The sequence below is a fragment of the Myiozetetes cayanensis genome, unplaced genomic scaffold, assembly GCF_022539395.1.
Source record: "Myiozetetes cayanensis isolate MyiCay16 unplaced genomic scaffold, myiCay2020 scf1, whole genome shotgun sequence".
Lineage (NCBI taxonomy): Eukaryota > Metazoa > Chordata > Aves > Passeriformes > Tyrannidae > Myiozetetes > Myiozetetes cayanensis.
The window spans coordinates 32,357,488-32,372,659 of record NW_026086604.1 but is presented as its reverse complement, the minus strand read 5'-3'; the positions used below and the strand labels follow the sequence as shown (position 1 = coordinate 32,372,659).

Sequence of the window (15,172 nt, the reverse complement as noted above, 5' to 3'; positions counted from 1 at the left end):
ACCTTTCCTCAACTTGGATGTTAACACTTTCAGAGTAACTTTTAATGCCAGAACGATGTCCTTCCCTTTCAGTTCAAAGGAAACGGAGCATCTGTCATAATGTGAAATGTAGATTTAATGCAAGTGTCAAGTCAGGCACTTGGTAATGAGGTAAAAACCCTTGAGATTTTAAATCTTCCACGCTATCCTATTACAGGCAGGGGAAAGGAAAGAACTGTTTCTCTGGCACTTAGCAGTTTTTCCGTGTCCCTTATCTATCCTTCCCGGACATCTTCTATAAATTAGTGGATTTTTCCTGGCAGTGTCTCTGAGAGAAAGTGGGTGGTGTGATAATGTTTGCTTTGTGGCGGAGGGAAACTGAGGTAGAGATTAGACGCAGCCCAGACCTGCTGCGGCACTGCCCGGAGCCCCTAGCCCGGACTGGGGCCGTGACGGGTCTCCGGGAGAAGGGCGGCGACCCCGAAACTGCAGCTGCATCCCGCAAGACGGCCCGAGGCGGCGCGAAGGTGGCGGAAGCGGGTGGGGAACGGGGGAAGCAACAGGCTGGTGGCAGCGCTTCCCGCGGCAGAGGGGCGGGAGGGAGGGGTGCGGGGACCCGGCGGGGGCCGGAGCTGTCAGAGCAGCGCGGCGGGCGCGGAGCGGCTGCTGCAGCAGCCCCGGGGCGGGCGAGCAGCGAGTGCCGCTGGGCGAGCGAGCCGCTGGGCACGCCGGGCAGCCGAGGCGCTTAACCCGCGTCCCGGAGAGCGCGGGCTCGGGGTGGTGGTGGTGGGGGGGAAGTACTCGCAGATGTCTGTGTGCAGGAGCAGAAATATCTGCCCTTTGGATTTCCCCTTTTCTCCCCGCCTCGCCCCTCGGTTTTCCTCCAGCCTCTCTCCGCCGTTCTCCCAGGAAGGCTGGAGGTAGCCAAGGGGTAACCGGGACACGGTAAGGAGTTGGGATTTCGGGATGCAAATGTCACATTGCCGTGCAAACGACTCCCGCAGTAGCACTTTATCAGGATTTCAGGCTGCATCTTTTATCTCTTTTAGAAAAGCGTCTCTCGGAGGAGATTGCCCTCAATAGACGCGCCATAAAAACATTTTAGTGTTGCTCTTGTGCTGGTGTGCATCCCACTGCGAGGGGGTCCCAGTGGTCCTCTGGGAATACAAGGAGTTGTAAGAAGTTACACAACTGGCCACCAGACTAATCCACTCCCTCTACCTTCCCGCGAGTACCTCCCCCTTCTGCTCTTTTTTTCCATAGCAGCCCTTTTTCAAAATCTCAGGTTACTTTGCTAAAGAGTTCTCAGCCCTATAGTTTCTGCCCTTGTCTCTGCCTCCAGCTCCTTAAGAGCCACCCAACCCCAGCGATTGGATTGGGCAGCCCGTCTTGACACACCACTGTGCTGAGTGCTTGAGGACGTGTTTCAACAGATGGTTGGGGTTAGTGTGTGTCATCACACTCGAGTGGGGATTAGGGGAGAGAGGCAGCCTTGCTGGAGCTGTGTGGTCTTCCCCAAGTGTGAGCTGCAAGCAAAAGAAGAAACACCTAGCTTTGGGGGAGAAGAGGGAGCAATCGTTTCCAGCATCTCAAAGGAAAAAGTAAAATCCCATACTTCGTTCAGGTAAAGTAAAAGGCACTTCATGCCTCCTTCTTTTTTTCTTTCTTTTTTTTTTTTTTTTTTTTCCTCCTTTTCCTTCACGGTTTTCAGAGGAATGCTAGCACAGCACACTTGTCAAAGCCAGTTGCTGCTGCCTTATCAATGCTGCTATTGTACGGCTGACAGATAACAGCGAGCACAGCCTGACGCTTGGCTGTCTTCATAGAGCTAACACTCTCAGCGCCGCTAAGGTCACGCTTTCGGAGGTGTAGATTGGAAAATCTCCCCGGGAGCGGCGTGTCCCAGCCCTGCGGGTGCCTCCTCTACCCGCGCCCCCCGCGCCCCGCAGGCACCGCTCCGCACTCCGCGCACACGTGTGTGCCCGCGGCGGCGCGGGCGAGGCGGCAGCCGGGCACGGGTGGGTGCCGGGGCTGCGGGTACACACGCCTCCGCGTTCCCACAGATCCGCGGTCGGGCGGGAGAAGGAACCGCGGCAGAGTACTTCCTAGGCTTTGAGGAGGATGCTTCAGTGGCGTGCAGCCTGTCTGGGGCTCAGCTGTGAGGCAAACCAGACTGTTTTGGAAAGTGCGTTTGAGATGTCTGTAAAGTTTGAAGGCTCATTTATAGAGACCTGGCTGGGCTTCTGATGATCGGCATCGAGATGGTTTGGCTTACACATGGGCTTAAAGTTAAGAGAAAATCAGGAAAGTAGGGAAAGGCAGGGTGCAATGTAATGCTGCTCTTGCAGCTGCAGCAGAGCAGATGGATGTAATTCATTTGCAGATCTGTTTGTGAAAGTTTTACAAGTCATTGAAAACTAAGTAGCATCACTATAATGGATCATTAAAGTCTCGCTATATTTATAGATTCTAAACTAGTGATCTGAAGTGTTAATTAAAAGTAAGCCAAAATTTATGCTTAGGAAGGAAGAGGGGCAGAAATGTAATTAGAAATTAGTTATGGAAGTACTCTGCTATCATTTTCATTTAATTCCGCTATTAAGTTCATTGATGTCTAGAGCATGGGAAGCCCAGCAAATTAACTAAGAAGTCAGAAATGTTATCACTAATTACAGTATGTTAGCTTATCAGAGAAGATGTTCTCATTGTTTTACTCTAAATTATCTAGATGGAGAAATTAGAGGATGGGTTATTTTCCTTTCATTTATCTTTTTTTTTTTTTTAGTGAAAGATTTGCTGCATATATATATGCTATCTTCCTGTGCAGAGTAATGAAATTATTTGTTTCTTTTGCACTATAACAGATCTTCACACTAACTCTCACATACCTGTGGTGCTTATGAATTATTGGCCTCCTACTCGTGAAAGAAATCTAACACTGTCCTCACCACTTACAGGTGAGATATTCTATAAATAATACTGTATATAATGTGTTCTGAAATAAGATCTGTTTAGTAGCTTGAGCAAGGGGATTTATAGCTGGTGCTTTGTGATTTTGGCATTCAACTGTGTAACAATGCCCATAAACCCATGTTTTGGGTTGCACATATATTTTTGCCTCAAACCAACTTTTTTGTGGACTTTTTTTTTTTTTTTTTTTTGAAGAGACTATTTGGCCCCTTTACAGGTTGTTCTCAGTTTGTATTTCCAAACACATTCTTTAGTATGAATGTATCCTCAGAAGTCATCCACAGCAATTTGAAACAGAGAATTAGCTAAATCCCTAAAATGACTGCACAACCAGACCCGTTTCTGTGAATAAATTTGACTGTTTTGATTTTTCTCTCACTCCACACTTTCTCATTGTAAAAAGTGATGGAAACTTTTACAAGCTTAAAATGAAAAACAAAACCAAAGGAAAACCTTGTTATGACTCTATGTTAAAGTCTTGTATATTGGATTTCTCCTCTTTCTCCCAGTGTGTCCTGTGAGAAGTCCAACACGCCAGCTTCAGCACAGAGAGGTTTAGTCTTCCAAAGCTAAGGTGCAGCACTGTGAGCTGCACAGCCTGCTGCTGTCACTACCTAGCTGCAGTGCATCCCTCTTTGTGGGTCAGATGATCTATAACAAACCATATTTTTTCAAGAAAGTGCATAGCCAACTACACATGGCCAGCTTGTTATTGTTTTACTAGAAAGAGAAAAAAAAAAACCCCAACTAGTTTCTCTAGCACTGCCAGAAAATCTTGCTGAGAAACTAGGAACAGCAAATCATGTTTTTCCTTCCTTTATAATGATGGGGCTGTTTAAAAGACAATGCCCACGGGGCAGTCCAGCTTCTTGTCAAAATGTAATCTACTGTTCCAGATGGTAAACATTCAAAGACATATTTATGGTGACTTCTGCATACCTTCCTTTGACATTGGCTTTTTTTTCCCTGAGAGCACTTGTGCTGGGTACACACATGAAGTTCCCATTAGCATCCTAGCAGCTGTAAAATTGTTCAGAACTCACAGAGATGTTCCTCACCATGAGGTAAAAATAATCTGAGGAAAAGATCTGAAACAGTACAAGTTCCACGATGCTCAAGGTAAAAAATTCCAGAGGTACAAAAAGATCCATAAACTGCTGCATGAAAGCTGTAACACATTTTTGTTGCGGCTAATTCATCTTTGCTTGATATGGAATGCTGAACATACCAGGCATGTCTGTACTATCAACTTGTTTGTGATGTGAGGGAACCTGCACTGCACAAAAGCTGGTGTGTTTCTTTTTCCCCCGGCTAGTGAAGACTAAGTAGGATACTTATTGTCTTCATAGTGTCACCCTTTTTTTTTTTTGTCTCACTGCTCTGAGCAGTGAGGTAGAGTGCAAGAAAATGTTTTCCAGCCAGAATGTGTTCTGCCCTGAATTGTCTTTAATTATGTGTCAGTTTATTGCTTGTCAGAGGCTTCCTCTTTTTAGCACTTTATAATCGAGGTGGGTGAGCTTGTTCCATCACAATATGCAACTTCAATTTCTGCTTCTTGGCATGTGTCCTTGGCCTTTCATTGATTTTTGTCTCTGTTTCAGAGGAAAAAATTAATTATGATTGGTGTAATTTCACATCGAAAAAACCCTCCCTTGGTGAAGTTCCAAAAGGCATGTAAATACACCTTCAAAAAGTAGGCTAAATGAGAGGTAGTTAGGAAAAAAATTGCAGGTAGAAATCTAGAAGTATACTAGAGATAGCAAGTAACAGTGTGAAAATTATTGTAACAGCTCTCGTTTCAGTCAGGAACTGATAAAAAGAGTTTATTTAAAATGTTGTGATGCTGGGGATGGTGTTCCTAAATGTGGAAGCCATTAAAAAACACATACTTCAGTGGATGTTAGACAGCTATGGAAAAAAATATTTTGAAAGATTTGTGAATTCTTTTCTGGCTAGAATACTTCATTGCAGACTATTTTGACTGTTTGGAGGGGTTTTCTATCTAGCTTTGTTTAACTTACATCCTGCACTTGATGGTATATATTTATGACCAAACATTCATGCAGGACCAGGAGTTTGAGCATTGTGTTATGTCAGGGTCCATTCTTACCCAGGCGAGACTGGCACTTGTCGCAGATGTCATGGGAGTCATGGGTTCCATGATTTCCTTAGCTTTAGAAAGAGCTTTGGGGGATTTGTGTTTGAGTGAGAAGGCAGACTGATGCGATAACAATTGAGAAAGCTCCTTTCTGAGCGCCTTGAGAGCTGCAGTGTTCAACAGAGAACGAGGGTCCCGTGACAACTCTGCGGTGACACAGAAAGAATCCAATTAGTGGCCACTCCTGCTGTTGATACTAGATCTCTCCTAAAACATTTCCACCATTACCACCCTCATTGTAATCCCATCCATGGCACTGATAATGGGATCAAGAGTGTCTTTTCAGAATGCCTGTTTAAATTTTAACTGCTGTCTTTGGAGATTTTGAGGATATTAAATTAGAAGGCACTGAATAGCCCAGTTCCGAGAGAGCTACGTGACACACGTGTCACCCAGTAGTTGTCTTTCTCATACTAGAATTTCCTAACACCTCTGTCCCAGGTAGAGGTGCTGTAAGTGGGCTACAGATGAAGTAGGGGGGCATGATGAATAATCCATTGAGTTGTGGCTGTCCCTGCACTGCAGTTACTTGTAGACCTTGTCCCTGGGCAATTGCACGTGTGGAAAGCAGCAGAAGAAGGGAGTTGGAGGTGACACAGTCCCCTTTGCTGTGCCCTAGTAGTGACAGCAAGTCAGCCTGCTTCTCCCTTTAACAAGTCTTAAATCACCACTCTGCCTCCTTCCCAGCTGGATCAGCAATGTAATATTCCCTCCAGCTCCCCTCAGGTTTTTTTTGTCTTTCACTATTCTTGCTCCAACACTAATTCACCATTTCCATATGATCAGAGTGCAGTAACTCTACTGTTGTTCTTACCAAGTAGGGCAAGTTCAATGCTATCATGTGCTTGAAGAGGATGCTGTAACATGGAAAGACTCAAGGCTCTAAACAATGTCACCTCAAAATGCAGCACAGTGATATATGAATTGCCAAACCAGACACTTTTTAGCTGAATTATTTTAGCATTTCTGTTATGTCACTAGACTGCTTTTAAGAGCCTCTGCAAGATCTTAGTTTAGCATTGCTTGTTCATGCTCCAAAGTTACTGTTAACTGGTGAGGGTAACTCCTTTTTAAATTTTTGGTGTCTTAAGACTTTTACTTTCTGAAGAAGCTAATGGTTGTTTCTTCTTATAGTTTATGCACACAATAGCTTTAGTTTCAGTGATCTTCCCAGAACTTTAGTTGCCACTTTTAGAATCTGCTTAAAGGTTTGGTAAGCCTTTGTAACTGTGCATGCTCTATTCATCCTGTAGCTCTGAGCCTTCCCAGGCTTAACTATCACTGGTGATTTGGTTACAGTGAAACGTTTTTTGTAATAGTTGACCTTTACACCCAAGATTTTATCGAGATTTTCTTATTTTTTTTTAAAATTTCTTTTATAGCAAAAATTAACTTACAATTAAATATAATCCTATGTTGTAAGATTTATAGTTCCCTGCCAAGTTGATAATATTGCTGGAACTCTAAAAAAAATACTCCTCTTCACCAATTCATCATGTGCTAGTGTGACGATACTACCATTATATACTGGAAGATTTCTAGATATGGTGCTGTGTGTGGAAATACAGACTGTTTGTAGATCAATGCTTATCATCCATAGAATACTTCATGGAGTTTCTAAATGGAAGCAAAAGACTAGAGAGTCAGTGATGTTATATTCTAAAAAAAAAACCCTCTCCTGGTGCTGTCTGAATGTAATTATGGCACTGCATGTTGCCATTTCTCTGTGATGTGACTCTAACCCGTCTTAGCAAGGAGAGATGCTGCTTGACAGCAGCTGTATTTTTGTGGTGCTTCGCAGGAGGTGAACTCTGTTTGGAAAGCCTACAGAGAAGATGGGGAAGCTTTTGGCACTGGAGTTCTGGAGAATAAATGTAACAGGGAGCTGAACATAGGGGATTGTTTTTCTCAAAAGTATCCATTAAAACAGAATAGTGGTCTGTTCCAGTATTGTAATTGCAATGTGCCAAGATGCTCGTTATTCTAGCATGTGCACTGTTTTGTCTGTTTTCACTTAAAACCAGAAAAATGTGTTGTCAAGCCCATAAATGTCTGAAAAACTGCCAACTCTCCTGACTTTTATCAGTAGTCTCAAGATATTTAGCCTCTTTTGTAAAGTTTGAAGTGTTAGAGTCAAGATATAACGTGAGGAATTCAGATCTCTACTTTCTGGTTTTTTTGAACCTAATCCTCCTGGTTGCTGAGGCAGCTGGCTTGCATGCAGCTCCAGAAACATGAAGGAAACTAGCAGAAATCCCAAATCTCCCTGTGTAAATGCATGCAGGCTGTGTGAGCATGGTGAGTTTGTGCATGTCATGCCTGGCAATTAAAAAAAAACACATATTTTTTTTCCTGAGGTTTACCATAATCAGTTCCCCCTGAAATTTCTGATTGGTTGTCTGATAACTCTGATTTTGTTAAAGAGGTTTCATTGCAACAGAGGGTGAGGTTTCTTGTCTCCTCTCAGACCGTGGAATAGCTTGCTGCCCTGGAGAAACCCATCCTTGATCCTCCCATCCTCTGCCTCCAGCAGTGTGTTCCCATCTCCTCCCTCGTGCCAGGTTTGGCTCTTGGCTCACCTGCTGGCATGATGAATGAGCTCACCAGAGCAGCAGGAAGCTGTGTTGGCTGCCTGCCTAGTGAGCTGGTTCATCTCAGCAAGTGGACAGAGGGTCCACATGGTACAAGGAAAGCATACCATGGTGGCTTGGGGTGAGGGGGAGAAACATGGCCAACACTTCAGGGAAGTGTGAGCTATAAGATATTCAACTACGTGGTGACACCTCACCCTGTGAACTGAGGCACTGTGTGTCTCTACAGGAGAAGGCATGGTGACTGTGCCAGTGTCACAAGAGCAGAAGGCTAAATGTGCACTTTTAACAAAAGCCTATCCATTTTCTTTTAGAGGATTGCTGCAGTGTCACTCAGAATATGGAAAGTCTCACTTACTGTTTCTGACTTTCTAAGTCAACAAATAGGCTTTGGAGAGAAGCTAATAAGCAGTGTGGGGAGAAAAGAGGAAAGAAACAGAAATGCCTGCTGAACTACTGCTTTAAAAAGGTGAATAAGATTCTAAGAGTGGCATCCTGTCTCCATAACCAAGACACTCATGGTGCCCCTAGGGTCTTAAATACTTATACAACAGCTACCTAAAGGCATGTTTTCTCTCTGATTAATGAAGAGAGTCCCCTGAAGACCTCCAGGCACTGCAGTTAGGCAAGCAGGATTTCCTCTTGGAAATCTTCAAAAGCATCTACCTCTTTCCATAGGTAGGGGTGAAGCTTACCTACTTGCTTTGCCAGGGTTGCTAAGGAGCTTAAGCTGCAAGAACTTGATATCATCTTGGGTTTCTTCATTGGCCCACAGATGAACACTGCCATGGATAAACACTGTCTGTATTTGAACAGCTGTGATGTAATTCCTACAAGCTCTTTAAGGTGTATCCTGTCCTTTCCACAGAAGAATGCATGAAGCAGGTCTTTCATTTGAACAGTGGGAGATATGGTTCGCCTAAAGAGACTAGGATGCCTGGATTAAGTGTAATGGTGGTGTTGACTGTATAAATGAAACACTGTACTCCTCCAAAGTGTCACCCTTTTTACTGCTGGGTCAGGCTGGCACAAAAAACCAAAAAACAAACAGCAACAACAAACAAAATAAGCAAAAAAACAAAACCCCAAGTAATAACAATAAACCCCAAAACCAAACAAAAAACAACAAAAAAACCAACCAAACAAAAAACCCAAAGAAAATCCAAAACACCAGCTTAACCTTTTCTTTGTAAATTTATCATTTACAGGGAAATGTTTTAGAAATCACCCAATGTTGTTACTTAAAGAGTGTCTCAAAGGTCTGTGAGGCAGACAAAGCCTAGGGGATCAGAGATGTTAGTGCCTGCAAGCAGTAAAGATGCAGTGAGGAATAATGGATGATCTTAGAGTAATACAGTGTTGGACAAAGAATGGAAGAAAGACAGAAATATAAAATATTCAGGACCCATGTTTCTGAATTTACCCATACTAAATCTTTTGAGCATTAGCTCCCATTGACTTGGCTACCTAAGGGCATGCCAGTCACAAATTAGAGAACAGCAAAGCAATAATAAACTGAACATCCTGCAAATAATCAGCAGGGATACCTTTTAACTATCACTTTTTTCCAAGGACTTCAAAAATGCTAACAGTAATAGATTTTAGAACAATATTTGGGGTTTGGTAACTTCGTGACAATAAAAAAGTATACATTAAACCAACCTTTGTAACAACTTTTAGCAAAGTTTCCCTTGGTGTCATTCCCCAATATTTTATTTTAGCTATAATACCTGAATTGCTGAATGTGTCCTTAGTAAAGCACATGTGAATTTACCATGTTGTTACCTGTTTTACAACTATAGCCAATTTATGAACTGAAACTATAACACTATCTGATTGGCCCCTAGGAGGTGGTAGGATTTAGGGAGACCATTATCATAGTTAGACCCATAAAAATATTCTGAAATTAACACAAGTTTATCTGTCAGGTATTCCAGTAGTTTCTTTTATCTCTGTATTGGTAGAGGGTTGGCATTTCTTATCGCACCGTAAACTTCAGTCCATTCATGGTATATAGGCTCATGGAGGAAGGCTTCCTGTGCTCTACTGCTCTGCCCTTCAAGTTCGAAGTGCAGAAGGACACTATGTTTGTTTTTTGGTTTCCTTCTTCTTGGTATGGAGGATTCCTCTAAAGCACAGATCCTCTGAAGTGAGGAAGGGTAAAATGAAGAGTCTTTGAGGTACGCATGGTCAAGGATCACCAGACTCCTCAAAAAAATAGCAGTTCAACATAGGAAGGTGTGCAGCTATAAGAGAAATATTGAAACAAGTACATCATTTTTTAAGATCTTTTCCATCCTAGGCAGCTCACATCCAGTTTTCCCTTTCACTAAGGTATTCTGCAAACATTTCCTCTCCACAAATTTTTCCCTGTTTTGCACCTTATGAATTTGCAAAGGGTTTGAATGCAATATAACCATATCTCAAGAAATAGATCTGTGTTACAGCTACTTGTTTTGTTCTTGGGTACCATGGACACCTATAACATAAAGAGCATGTCTGCCAAGTCCTCTGAATCCTTTAGGCTGGACAGTAGTTGCCAGCATGGTCTGCAAAAGCCAGGTAAAAGTAGGGCGTGGCTAACCAGAACCTGTGTCTATGCTGTCTTGGACAAGGGACACTGTGCAGTTATATCTTGATATTGTCCATTTTGAGGAACCCTGTCTACCCTGTATGTAAACCTGGAGAATTCACTGCTCCTTCTGGCAGCTGTACAGCATTTGTAGTGTGAGAATATCATGTGGACATCGTGCATTCCTCCTTTTGTGTGCTCCGTAAGAATCCTTGGTCTTTGTTAGGAAACCCACGGGGTTATTGGAGAGAATCATGTGCTTAGGAACTTGGACATATCCTTGTGCTAAGTGAGTTCTGCAGTCATACTCGTATACCTATCACACTGCTTTTGGGTGCTGGTTCAAAGTTGCTTTGAGTAAAGCTGTTTTCTACATACAGCGTACAGTTTAATGAGGTCATCAGTATGGGCATCAGCAGCTTGACTTTGGAGAGTGACACTACTGCTGTGACCTGTCTGCTTGGCTACTCTGCTGGAGGTTACTCATGGAATGCATGCACACACCTCAAGAGCTCCAGGGCAACATCCAGTGCAGAGCAAATTTTAATTTGCCACGAGAATATTTGCCCTTCAGTCAGACACAGTTTAGATAATGAGCAACAGTAATTCAGCCATTCTGCATTTGCCACAGTAGCACAGCCCTGAACTGTGGCACTAATGCTACCATGACAGGGGAACACCCATGTATTAAATCTGGTAGCTATTTGAACTATTTGCTGGGTTTATTTTAGCCTCCAACCACCAGTGGCTGCCAGAACTGCTCCATTTCCCCACCTACAGTAGAAGAATATACTGGGCTTTTCAGTTCAGGATTGATCTCAGTAATGCATATATTTATGAGTCTGGGTGTTTTTGAAGTCATACTTTACTGTCAAACAGCTCATCTCTAAAAAAAGTTTGGATGAGAGCCTAACAGAGGGAGGGCAGAGCAGGTCTCCAAGAATGTCTCACGCCTCTCTTCCAGACACCTTGCTGAGTCACATCTGGTATGAAATGAGGAGCCCATGTCTCAGTCCTTATCTTCAAAGCTCTTGTTGAAGAGCTCATTGAAGAAGCTTAGAAGCTTTTTGCCTTGAGTCACAAACATATATACTTAATAGAAACAATGTTACTGAACAATGAAGGATGAAAATTGAGGTGCGCAAGAAAGTGCCTCGCTGACACTATAGGGAGAAGCGTCACGAATGAGTCTGAGAGACTAGGCAACTCCTAAAATAGGCAGAGTAGGAGTCTGGTTCATGGCTGACAGAGACCAGATTTGGTGAGCTGAGCATGGAAAGAAACTACATTATTTTTCTCTCTCAGTGGCATTTCAGTGTGCTTGTTGCTCACATCTGTTGATCCATTCACATATCAATTTGCTGAAAGGTCTATTTATCTGTTCTTCCAGGAGAAATCCTGAGTGTGGTGTTGCACCTTCAAACATTTCTAGGGCATTTACCATGTACTATATTCTATTATCCAATAACTATAGTTGCTGTAAAGGACATGAGGAGGTCATAGTGTCAAAGCAGAGCTAATCTAAGTCATTTGGAAATTATATACCTGTAGATGTTAATCTCCATCTTACTTTTTTTGTAGTGCCGGAGGAAAATTCTTTCTTCCTTAGAAGCCTCATATAAAACAAAAATTTTCCACTTTGGTAAAGCCTCATACTCCCTGAGAACAGTTCAACTTAGAGTACATGCACATGGAAGTACACTGGTTGGATCATTATCTTGTGCACCACCAATTATATAGGCTGCAAAGACTAAAGCTTTTATTTCTCTTTTGCTGTTTCTTATGTGTCCTTCATATTTTCCCCCATTTTGTATACAGTACGCAAACTGTTTTCCATTTACACTTTTATCTTTCAATAAAAAGATGTTTTAAGATCTTGTGTTCAATGCTGTCAGGAAACTGCTTTAAATGAAAGTGTGGAGTGATGTGGAATAGTTTTAATGAAGGCTAGAAGGATGTGAACCTAATCTTTTACCATTGCTGGCTTTATACTGCAGGCCCCAAAATTGAGCACAGTACTGTAGGTGCCATCTAATGAGCTCTGAGTGAAGGGACTTAGCATCTGTTTTTGCTGAATTCCATTAGATTCCTTATGGCCCATTGCTCCAGCCCATCTAGGTCCTTCTGCCTAAGCAGTTTCATCTTGAGGAGATCCACTGCTACCTCTGATTTGATGTGCCATTCTCAAACTTAATGACAGCTGCTTATCTTGTTTAAAACACTTGCCCTCAAGTTGTTGTTTTCATTATTTTACTTTAAATTAAATTTTCTTTTTGATTTTTCATCCTGAGTTCTCAGTGTCTTAATACCCCATTCCAGCTTGTAGTTTGCTCATGGTGTATGCAGTTGTTCTTAACTCACCTTTAAATAGCTCTTCCAGTCACAGGGAGCTGCAGATATTTCTCCAAAATACATTTTCATGTGATGGTTCTCTTCCTCTTTTTGGCCAGCTCTGTCACATTGGAAATCCTTAAGAAGATCTCCTTCAAACAGTGTCTTTGAAATTCGGTGATTTGCTGTGCAGTCCAACTTAATGGTGTTGAAGATACAATTTAAAACTTATAAGCTAAAGCCATGCAACATTTTTTATTTTTAAGTTTAGGCTTTAGTTACAGATTTTTATTGTGTTTTACAGACGTTTGAGAGGACTTTAAATAAACTTTGTGAGTCCTGAAATAGATGAATTTCAAACAACTGCACCCAGCAGTCTGGAGCCCTTATTGTCAGTGATATTAGTGATACTATTTCCTCTGAGAACCTTGCTGTTCTTTAGCATCCTTTAGCAAGGTTGCCTTTTGGCATCCTCATTTTACTTGAAGTTCTTCCCATAAATTGTTGATTCTCAGTAGTGATGGTTTTATATGTCTCTGTAACTTCACAACTGATAATTATAACAACCTAATTTTAGTCCAACACGCATATCCTATTGATGCATGTATTGTCCTTATGAAGTTATTTTAAAATTCTGTTTGTTGCCAGATAAAGAGTTAACCAACAAAGCTGAAATTTATGAACTTAAAACATACAAAGTCCAAAGCCACCCTAGTTTAGAGAATATTTTGGGTAGTTTTAGCCTTCTGATTTCTACCTGAGTTTGCTCATGTGTGCCCTCTTAAGAAGCTTCCTGCTGTATGAGCTTAACTGCTCTGTGAATAGCATCGAACATTCAATTCATTCAATGCCAGTCATTTAATTAGGAACACATCATTTCTACTAACATCTGGTAGTATTCTAGGAAACCTCATTTCAGTTTCTCCTGTCATAATTTTGAGGCAAATTATCTGAAACTTTTTTATTAAGAAGGTTGTCGGTTGTGTGAGAGAAGATCAACTGTTGACTTGTCCATTATGAAACTGATGTGACCATCTGCACCATTCATCCAACTCTTGAATATTTAGAGTGGAATATGTGTTTCCTTAAGCTCAGTGTACATCTGAGCTGTCTTTGTCAGTTTCACAGAATGAGGAAATTAAGGGAAAGAAACTTCCATGTGTTTTTTCATAGGGTTGCAGTAAAGGGGAATACTTCTTTCTGGTATTTGTTTGTAAGGTTTAGCATTGAAAAGACTCAAAATAACCTAAACTTCAGTAACACTTACTGCTTAAAACCTGGTTACTGCCCTGCTATTTTTGAACTTTTCACTGAATTGAGTAGCTAGCAAGGATTATCTGATACAGCTTTTATCTGCCCTTCACTATTCATCATCTTGTAACTTGTCACAGATAACCAATAAGTGGTAGCAGTCTTCCCCACAAATCTATATATCGCTCTGAAACTCACAGCTTGTCTACAGTGTCATTTATTGACTTTTTAAATCAGTGCAAACCTTTTTGTACAGATGCATTGAAGCTGGCTCAGCATTCCTCGAATAAATGTGACCCACATTGGACCCACACCAGCTTTGCAGCTGTGTGATAAAGGTACTCCTATTGAAGAGACGTGTGACTACTCTCATTTGGAAGATGTTTCTAATTTCTTTAGCAGTGCTCTTTCCACCACAAGAGCTTTGACTATCCAGTGATTGACAATTTCCTATAACCTCCTGAAGAGAATGAGTTGTCAATTCCTGAGCAGGATAATTTAGACACACCTTTGCCAAGGCAAAGGTTTCCTTCTCACTGGCTAGTTAGGTCTACTCTTTGCTTAGCAAGACAATGGGTCTGAAATACAGTCTTAGACTCCTCCCTTGCAGCTTGGAGCCTCAAAACAGATCTTTATTCTGCACTGATCCATGATTGCTGGCACCTCAGGAAGATTTCAGAATCAGTCCTCCCAGCTGTTGCTCTATTAATCTCCTGGAAATTAGAGGTCCCGTTGCAAATAAAGATGGATGTGCTCCATGGCATCTCCTCAGATACTCTGTGTCTTGATGTACATTGAAATAGTCATTTTTAAATGGTAGTTTATATGCCAAGCTATGAACAAGAAACACTGATGAGCTCTCCCATCAGGACAGATAACCTTGTCCAGAGATAAGGATATATAAAATGGAAGAGCTGGAAGAACTTATTTATTAATATAATAGTGTATGCATTTTCAAAATCATACATCACGGCCTTGAGTTTTACTGGTGAATTGATACTGTGCTATCCTTTATATCATGATATTAAGGGAAGAATGCTAATACCAATTTTCTGGCTTTAAACTTCAGGAAAAGTTAGCAATGTACAATAAAAAAGACGAATGAAAGAAAGAAGACTTTAGCTTTAAAAGCTTTTTAAAAGCTTTTTAAAGCTTTTAAGTTTTATTTTTAAGATCAAAAATAGCTTTTAGAGCTAAGAGCTTTCACAGTTCTACTCTCTTCTTCATATTGCTGGAGAAATTCAGAAGATAAGTAGATGTTAAAAAAGCCTCCTCCTTGGAAGAAGAGACTTAATGTTGCTGAAGCCTGAATCTAATCTA

General features: G+C 41.7%; 1 protein-coding gene across 3 annotated transcripts in view; it reads left to right on the top strand.

The window, feature by feature from the left end:
- Nucleotides 1-1,291: 1,291 nt before the first annotated feature.
- Nucleotides 1,292-15,172, top strand: part of SULF1 (sulfatase 1) — a 118,241-nt gene continuing 104,360 nt past the window's right edge. For all 3 annotated transcript variants that reach the window (XM_050318917.1, XM_050318892.1, XM_050318898.1), the window contains exons 1-2: nt 1,292-1,603; nt 2,844-2,936. The gene's annotated coding sequence lies outside the window, so the exon portion shown is untranslated. The remainder of the gene's footprint in view (nt 1,604-2,843; nt 2,937-15,172) is intronic.